Below are 9,472 nucleotides of genomic sequence, written 5' to 3' on the forward strand. Positions count from 1 at the left end.
CAAAGTAGGAAGAGATGTTTGTAAAAAAAAAAATCAAATATTTTTGAAAGTATAAGTAGATTTGATATTTTTCTTTAATTGTTTATGTCTGCTGTCTCGCCTCCTTTATAAAATGGCATCATTCTTGCTTTTTTAAGGATATCAGGAAAAGTAAGGCACTCCAGAGATTTGTTGACTCCTTCCTAGTGTTGCCTAGCCCAGCCCAGCCTTGACAAGGCAGGCTGGGCATCCTAGCCTCACGCAGCTTAGCCCCCACCTACATGTAGCATCCCAGTCCATCCTAAGTGATCATTACCTTACTGGCTGTGTTTTCTCTTCAGCCCTGAATGTAATGTGGTGGAACATAAGCAGATACATATCAGGTCTTAGAGAATCTGTACTTCATACATTTCTTAATAATGTCTCACAAATATTTAAATAATTAAAAAAAATTGTATAATAACTTCATATTATTCTTGCAATTTATTTTTGCATTTTTTTTATACAAAATTTACATTTTAAAAGATTACCTCTATTTTTAGATTGATGACTTGAAGACTACAGTGCCATCCACAGCAAATCATGGTCTTAAAATATCTCCTAGCAATGACGAGACCAATTTTCACAGAGATCAAATTTTTGCTAAGCAGTAGTCACAGGTAAATATATATTATATATATAATATTATATATATAAAATTAACTACTTCATTGCTCAAAGCACCTTTAGACATTCTGAGAGTTGTGCTATTTTATTAATTAATTAATTAGGCTATATTTTAATGTTTTGTAATGTTTTCATTACTTTTTTTGTTTTGAAATATAAATTGTTGAGTTTTGAAACATTTTGACATTAACTATACCTGAATATTTATAAACAAAAAAATACCAGAACTGTGTCCTTGAAAATTGCACTAAGAAGTCTTTGCCAAAATCAGGTGCTCAGTGCAGTAGTTAAAAACTTACAAGTTGTACCACCTCTGGTGCAAGATTAGGGACCCATAGCCTCAGAGAAGAAAATAGAGAGTACTCAGAGAAGGCCTTGAATAATAGGCAGGCTGTTTGTGTGTGTTTCGACGGTAAGCTTGCTGACACCAATTGTAGTTACCTAAGTGTAGTTACAGTATTAGAGCTACGCTCGTGGTGTCCCGTCTACCCAGCACTCTTTGTCACATAATGCTTTGAAACTACTGACGGTCTTGGCCGCCACCACCTTCTCACTTAACTTGTTCCAACCGTGTACCACTCTGTATGCGAAAGGAAATTTTTTTATATTTCTTTGGCATCTTTGTTTAGTTAGTTTAAATCTATGACCTTTTGTTCTTGAAGTTCCAGGTCTCGGGAAATCTTCCCTATCGATTTTATCAATTCCTGTTACTATTTTGTACATAGTGATTTTATCACCTCTTTTTGTTGTCTTCTAGTTTTGGCATATATAATGCCTCTGACCTCTCCACATAGCTCTTGCCCTTTAGTTCTGGGAGCCACTTAGTAGCATGTCTTTGCACCTTTTCCAGTTTGTTGATGTGCTTCTTAATATATGGGCACCACACAACCGCTGCATATTCTAGCCTTGGCCGAACAAAACTCGTGAACAATTTCTTTAGTATTTCGCCTTCCATGTATTTAAACGAAATTCTGAAGTTAGAAAGCATGGCATAGGCTCCTCACACAACGTTCTTTATATGGGCCTCAAGTGATAGTTTTCTATCTAGAATCAACCCTAGACCTCTTTCTTTTATCAGAATTATATAAAGATTTCTCACATAATTTGTAGGTTGTGTGGGATCTATGTTCTATTCCATATTCCATAACATGGCATTTATTCACATTAAATTTAATTTGCCAAGTGGTGCTCCATATACTTATTTTGTTCAGGTCTTCTTGAAGGGCATGACAATCATCTAAATTTCTTATCCATCCCATTATCTTAGCATCATCAGCAAACATGTTTATATAATTCTGTATTCCAACTGGTAGATCATTTATGTAGACAATGAACATTTCTGGTGCATGTACTGTGGTACTCCACTTGTGACACTTCTCCAGTCCGATTGCCTCTGATTACTGCCCTCATTTTTCTATCAGTCAGAAAATTTTTCATCCATGTTAGAAGCTTACCTGTCACCCATCCAAAATTTTCTAGTTTCCAGAACAACCTCTTATGTGGAACTCTGTCGAAAGCCTTTTTTATGTCTAGATAGATGCAGTCGACCCAACTACCTTTTTCCTTTAAAATCTCTGTGGCTCAATCATAGAAACTGAGTAAATTCGATACACAGGATCTTCCAGATCGAAAACAATACTGTCTGTGTGATATTATATAATTTCTCTCCAGGTGTTCTACCCATTTAGTTTTTATTATTTTTTTTCAATCTTTTCACTGTTACACTTGTCAATGATTCAGGTCTATAACTGAGAGGGGTGGGGTCTTCCCTGTTGCCACTTTTGTAGATTGGAACTATGTTAGCCTTTTTCCACATGTTTGCTATGACTTCTATACACAGGGATGCCTGAAAGATCAGGTGAAGTGAAAGGCTGAGCTCAGATGCACATTCTCTCAGAACCCATGGTGAAACTCCATCTGGACCAACTGCTTTGTTCTTACTTAGCTACTTTAGCATATTTTCCACTTCATCTCTAGACACCTCTATACGCTCTATGATGTTCTCAGAAATTCTTATTGTGTCTGGTTCTCTTAAGATTTCATTTTGTATAAACACACTTTGGAACTTTTGGTTTAATGTTTCGCACATTGCATTATCATTTTCTGTGAATCTGTTTCCTATTTTCAACCTCTGGATATTATCCTTTACCTGCAATTTGTTGTTTATGAATTTGTAGAATAGGCCCAGTTCTGTTTTACATTTATCCATTATCCCTTTTTAAAAATTTCTTTCTGCCTCTTCCCTTACTGCTGTATAGTTGTTTCTCGCATCTTTGTATCGCTGGTATGATTGGGGGTTTGGCTTCTTTCTATGTTGATACCTGCTTGATGGGGTTCTGCTCTTCTACTCCCCAAGCCCGGCCCGAGGCCAGGCTCGACTTGTGAGTTTGGTCCACCAGGCTGTTGCTTGGAGCGGCCCGCAGGGCCACATACCCACCACAGCCCAGCTGATCCGGAAATTCTCTTAGAAAACAGTCCAGTTTTCTCCTGAAGATGTCCACGGTTGTTCTGGCAATATTTCTAATAGTCGCTGGGAGGACGTTGAACAACCGCGGACCTCTGATGTTTATACAGTGCTCTCTGATTGTGCCTGTGGCACCTCTGCTCTTCACTGGTTCAATCTTGCATTTTTTTCCATATCGTTCACTCCAGTACGTTGTTATTTTACTGTGTAGATTTGGGACCTGGCCCTCCAGTATCTTCCATGTGTATATTATTTGGTATCTCTCTCGTCTCCTTTCTAGAGAGTACATTTGGAGAGCTTTGAGACGATCCCAATAATTTAGGTGTTTTATCTCGTCTATGCGTGCCGTATATGTTCTCTGTATTCCCTCTATTTCAGCAATCTCTCCTGCTCTGAAGGGGGAAGTGAATACTGAGCAGTACTCGAGACGGGACAACATAAGTGACTTGAAGAGTACAACCATTGTGATGGGATCCCTGGATTTGAAAGTTCTCATAATCCATCCGATCATTTTTCTGGCTGACGCAATATTTGCTTGGTTATGTTCCCTAAACACTAGATCGTCGGACATCATTATTCCCAAATCCTTGACATGCTGTTTTTCTACTATGGGAAGATTCGATTGTGTTTTGTACCCAGTATTATGTTTCAGATCCTCATTTTTGCCATACCTGAAATTTATCACTGTTAAACATCATGTTATTTTCTGCTGCCCAATCGAAAACTTTGTTGACATCTGTTTGTAGTTTTTCAATGTCTTTCATTCCATTTTTGTGTCTTTTGGTCTGTGGCCCTCTCTCAATTTCTGTTGAACCAATCCTGTTTTCTGGCCCTGCATCTCTGTTTCGGTATGAATGTTTGTGTGCCTTCATTGTATATTTTGCAAAATTTGGCATACATTTAATTTACTTCCCTGTCTAGCAACAAGTCTGCCTAATTACTTATTAAAAAAAAATTGAAGTTCCCCATAGTGACCTCTCTCTCTTGAAATCAAGTTTATCAACTGTTTCAATGTCCCCATTTTCTGTGTGTGTGTGTTTGGAGGCTAAGCTTGCTGATACCATGTGTGTGTGTGTGTGTGTGTTTGGAGGCTAAGCTTGCTGATACCATGTGTGTGTGTGTTTGGAGGCTAAGCTTGCTGATACCATGTGTGTGTGTGTGTGTGTGTTTGGAGGCTAAGCTTGCTGATACGGTGTGTGTGTGTGTGTGTGTTTGGAGGCTAAGCTTGCTGATACCGTGTGTGTCTGTGTTTGGAGGCTAAGCTTGCTGATACCATGTATGTGTGTGTGTGTGTGTGTGTTTGGAGGCTAAGCTTGCTGATACCGTTTGTGTGTGTGTGTGTGTGTTTAGAGGCTAAGCTTGATGATACCATGTGTGTATTTGGAGGGTAAGCTTGCTGATACCATGTGTGTGTGTGTGTTTGGAGGCTAAGTTTGCTGATACCATGTGTGTGTGTGTGTTTGGAGGCTAAGCTTGCTGATACCATGTGTGTGTGTGTGTGTTTGGAGGCTAAGCTTGCTGATACCATGTGTATGTGTATGTGTTTGGAGGCTAAGTTTGCTGATACCATGTGTGTGTGTGTGTTTGGAGGCTAAGCTTGCTGATACCATGTGTGTGTGTGTGTATTTGGAGGCTAAGCTTGCTGATACCATGTGTGTGTGTGTGTTTGGAGGCTAAGTTTGCTGATACCATGTGTGTGTGTGTGTTTGGAGGCTAAGCTTGCTGATACCATGTGTGTGTGTGTGTGTTTGGAGGCTAAGCTTGCTGATACCATGTGTGTGTGTGTGTGTGTGTTTAGAGGCTAAGCTTGCTGATACCATGTGTGTGTGTGTATTTGGAGGCTAAGCTTGCTGATACCATTTGTGTATGTGTGTTTAGTGGCTAAGCTTGCTGATACCATGTGTGTATTTGGAGGCTAAGCTTGCTGATACCATGTGTGTGTGTGTTTGGAGGCTAAGCTTGCAGATACCATGTGTGTGTGTGTGTTTGGAGGCTAAGTTTGCTAACACCGTGTGTGTACTCACCTGTTTAAATAATAATAGGGGTGTACTCACCTAGTTGTGTTTGCGGGGGTTGAGCTCTGGCTCTTTGGTCCCGCCTCTCAACCGTCAATCAACAGGTGTACAGATTCATGAGCCTATCGGGCTCTGTCATATCTACACTTGAAACTGTGTATGGAGTCAGCCTCCACCACATCACTTCCTAATGCATTCCATTTGTCAACCACTCTGACACTAAAAAAGTTCTTTCTAATATCTCTGTGGCTCATTTGGGCACTCAGTTTCCACCTGTGTCCCCTTGTGCGTGTTCCCGTTGTGTTAAATAGACTGTCTTTATCTACCCTATCAATCCCCTTCAGAATCTTGAATGTGGTGATCATGTCCCCCCTAACTCTTCTGTCTTCCAGCGAAGTGAGGTGTGTACCACCTCTGGTGCAATTGTAGGGACCCACAGCCTTGAAGAAAATAGAGTATTCAGAGAAGACCTTGTGGATTCTCACTGAACACTAAACTTTTCTTCTCCTATCACCCCTCTTATTTTGTTTTATGCTGTATTCTATTATATATCATATAAATACATAGCCAAATGGCAATATTTATTATGTCTATACAAAAAGAAGACATCCACTTTATTTTTTTTCTCTCCTTTGTTTCTATGTGGATTTTGTTGTGACTAATGATTCTTCTCCTTCCCATCAACAGGTCTTCCTCACTGGGCTTGCTCGGCTTTTGTGTTACTGTGAGGGTGCCATCATCGTTTACCCTTCAAGACTGACTCATGCTGGCATTGCATTTGTTGACTTCCCTTCACAGTAAACAGTCCTTCTCCATATGGTGATTGTCCAGGGCAAGCAGGGTGTGACTGCCATCTTGGAGAAGCAGGGTCTTTTAATATGAAGAATCTTCCGTCTTCTCTACTTACGCCAGCTTGTGACAGCCTTGCATTCTTGTTACTTCATGGCCCTTGGGCCTTTTTTATTTATTTTACATAATATTTTTTTTTATTAATACCCGTGTTTCACAAGAGATCCTTAACATTTTAAGCACCAATTGTATTGACTAATGTACGTCTTGTAACCTTTAAGACATAAATAGACAAGACATAGATAAATGAGTGAATAATACTGAGTGACTAGGTTAGGGCGAGGAACATAGTACAGTGTCTGACTTTGGAAGAATGCCTACTGTTTTAGAAACCTTATTGCCATGATCATAATCGTGCGGGTTAAAAAGCATTTGTTGTCACTCCTACACTGTGGCTTGTTGAGCTTGAAACCTTTGCTCCTTGTTCGTGTTACATCTGACCTTTTGAAGAAATTGTATGAATCAATATCCTCCAAATTGTTCAGTATTTTAAAGGTTTCGCTCTATTACTCTCTCATTTGCATATATCTAAGCATATAGATTAGATATAGATTTAGATTAGATTTTTTAGTCAGGTAAAGGTACATACATTGCAGATGAGTTACAAAGGGAAAGACAATGACTAGAGTTCACTAGCTCTATTGGAAGAGAAACGTCTGCAAGACAAGTGTGGGCAAAAATTAAGGTAGCTAAGGGGAGCAGAGCCCGGCCTGCGGCTCACAACGACCCCCCAGGGTAAGGCTGAAGAACTAATTCACAAGTGGAGTGATGCAGCATCATCCTCCTCCCTCCCTGCAGAAGTAAGCAGGGAACAGCTCCTCCGACATAATGACAGAAGGATTAGGATAACAAGAGCACAATCTAGTGATGACGAGTATGGGGAACCAATTACAGCCAAGGAAGTAAAGGGGGCTATGAAAAGGGTAAAAGTACAGCACCTGGTGAAGATGGCGTCACCTACGACATACTCAATGCACTGTGTGAAGTGTCTGGCAATCCACTACTCCACCTGTTTAACAAGTCATTCCTATGTGGAGTGTTGCCCACACAATGGAAACATGCAATAATGGTCCCAATACCGAAACCCAATGACCCTGGCAATTATAGACATATCAGTCTCATGTAATGCACTTGGAAGATGCTTGAAAGGATCATCCTAAACCGACTATTGCACAAAATAGGCAGGTTAGGGGAGGGGTCAATGGATTTGTTAAAGGACGGAGGACAGCAAACTATAGTTAATTACCTTGCTAATGATACAGCTAAGTACTCCCAATAAACTCGCACCTCGGGGCAAAATTATAAAATTTAAAATACAATACCTAAAGCCACTAATACGCATAGCGTTTCGGGCAAGTATATACGAAGTAAAACCCAAACAAAGAACTGACTCCGTAGGACCCATAAAAGATGAGACTAACAATTTTAAGTTGTATCATAAAAGGGCGGCAAACACTCTCAATGAATACCTAACATCAGTGTTCACACTAGAAAGCTTGAATGACATCCCATCACCAACACAAATGTTTGTCGGATGTAAGGAGAATGAATTAAGAGAAATACCAATTACACGCGACACAATCAGGAAGAGCATTGACAAACTAAAAGACTCAGAAGCCCAAAGTGTAAATGGATTTAAGTCCCAAGTCGTAAAGGAACTGGCAAATTAATTGGGTGGTTGTAGGTAGGAGCTGCCTCGTATGGGCCGGTGGGCCTTCTGCGGTTGCCTTTGTTCTTGTGTTCTTGGTGTTCTTATGTTGAGTAGCAACATTTGCAAATTTGCAGATGATACAAAAATAGGTAGGGAAATTAACACGGAAGAAGACTCACTATCACTTCAAGTTGATCTAAATAGGGTTTTGAAATGGTCAAAAGATTGACAGATGCAGTTTAATGCTGATAAATGTAAAGTTTTGAGACTAGGTAATGATGATAGTTACAAGATACGAGCTAGATGGTGTTGAGATTGCGAAGTCGGATTGTGAAAGGGATCTGGGAGTTATGATTAGTAAGAATTTAAAACAAAAGGATCAATGCATGAATGCTCGTAGTAAGGCAAATAGGACACTGGGATTTATTAATCGAAGTGTTAGTAACAAGACACCTGGTGTGGTTCTTCAGCAATATCTTGCTCTGGTTAGGCCCCATTTACATTATGCAGTTCAGTTTTGGTCGCCATATTATAGAATGAATATAAATTCACTTGAACGTGTCTAGAGTAGGGTGACTAAGTTAATTCCCCAAAATAGAAATCTTTTATATGAAGAAAGATTAACAAAGCTTAAATTGCATTCACTGGAAAAGCGAAGAGTTAGGGGTGATATGATAGAGGTTTACAAGTGGATGAATGGACATAACAAAGGGGATATTAGTAGGGTATTAAAAGTAGCAACACATGACAGAACACAAAACAATGGGTATAAATTGGATAAGTTTAGATTTAGGAAAGACTTGGGTAAATACTGGTTTGGCAACAGGGTTGTTGATTTGTGGAACCAATTACCGCGTAACGTGGTGGAGGTGGGGTCCCTCGATTGTTTCAAGCGTGGGTTGGACATGTATATGAGTGGGTTTGGGTGGTTATAGAAAGGAGCTGCCTCGTATGGGCCAATAGGCCTTCTGCAGTTACCTTTATTCTTATGCTCTTAATTCACTATGCTTGCCAGTGAAACTCCTTTTCAGAAAATCGCTGGACCATGGAATAGTTCCCCTAGTAATAGTTGAAGGTAATGTAGTGATCGAGTAATCCTTATACTCCATTATCTCATCATCATAATGGCATAACTAATTACACAAGCATTAATCCTATCCCTATTTACAGGTAACGGTTTTCCACCCTTCTATATCTTACTGTGAGGTGTCGTCACCGTACATAAGCAAGCGACTTGAGAATAGCACATTACGGGCTATTCATGCCCGTGCCACCTCTTGGGTGGCTTAATCTTTATAAATAAATCAGAATAGCACACACCAATTGGTCCGGGAGCCATCTCCCGTCACGCAGGGTGCAGTTGCGCCTCCACAGATCTCCAGTATCATCTTTTGATACTGGTAATGGCTCAAAAGGGCCACCACTTACGGGGTATTCATGCCCGTGTCACCTCTTGGGTGGCTTAATCTTCATCAATCAATCGAATAGCACACAGTACAATCTCCAGTCAAGAATGTAGCACTCGGCGTGTACAGTTCTAATCGACCCAAGACGCTACAGCCTCGACACAGAGCAGACAGCAGACTACGACCGTTGTTCAGGTCCATGTAAACTACATCTACCCGAAGTCCTTCGTCTGAATAGCCAGTTACCAGTTACAGGAGATACTTTTTCACCCACAGAGTTATTAACTCATGGAACCGCCTACCCACCGAAGCGGTACGTGGCAAAACGATTATGATTTTCAAAATATACCTGGAAAAGATCATTCCTCCCTACACCTGGGGGGTACCTTCGTTAAAGTAAAAAGGTATACAGAAATAACAAAGAAAATAGAAATGAATACTA

At 40.1% G+C, this 9,472-nt stretch overlaps 1 long non-coding RNA gene across 1 annotated transcript in view; it reads left to right on the forward strand.

Moving 5' to 3' along the window:
- LOC138373398 (uncharacterized) overlaps nt 1-6,064 on the forward strand; it is an 8,727-nt gene extending 2,663 nt beyond the window's left edge. The window contains exons 2-3 of the long non-coding RNA XR_011231177.1: nt 522-638; nt 5,812-6,064. This is a non-coding gene — a long non-coding RNA (uncharacterized lncRNA). The remainder of the gene's footprint in view (nt 1-521; nt 639-5,811) is intronic.
- Nucleotides 6,065-9,472: the final 3,408 nt, after the last annotated feature.

Source organism: Procambarus clarkii, chromosome 42 (genome assembly GCF_040958095.1).
Source record: "Procambarus clarkii isolate CNS0578487 chromosome 42, FALCON_Pclarkii_2.0, whole genome shotgun sequence".
NCBI lineage: Eukaryota > Metazoa > Arthropoda > Malacostraca > Decapoda > Cambaridae > Procambarus > Procambarus clarkii.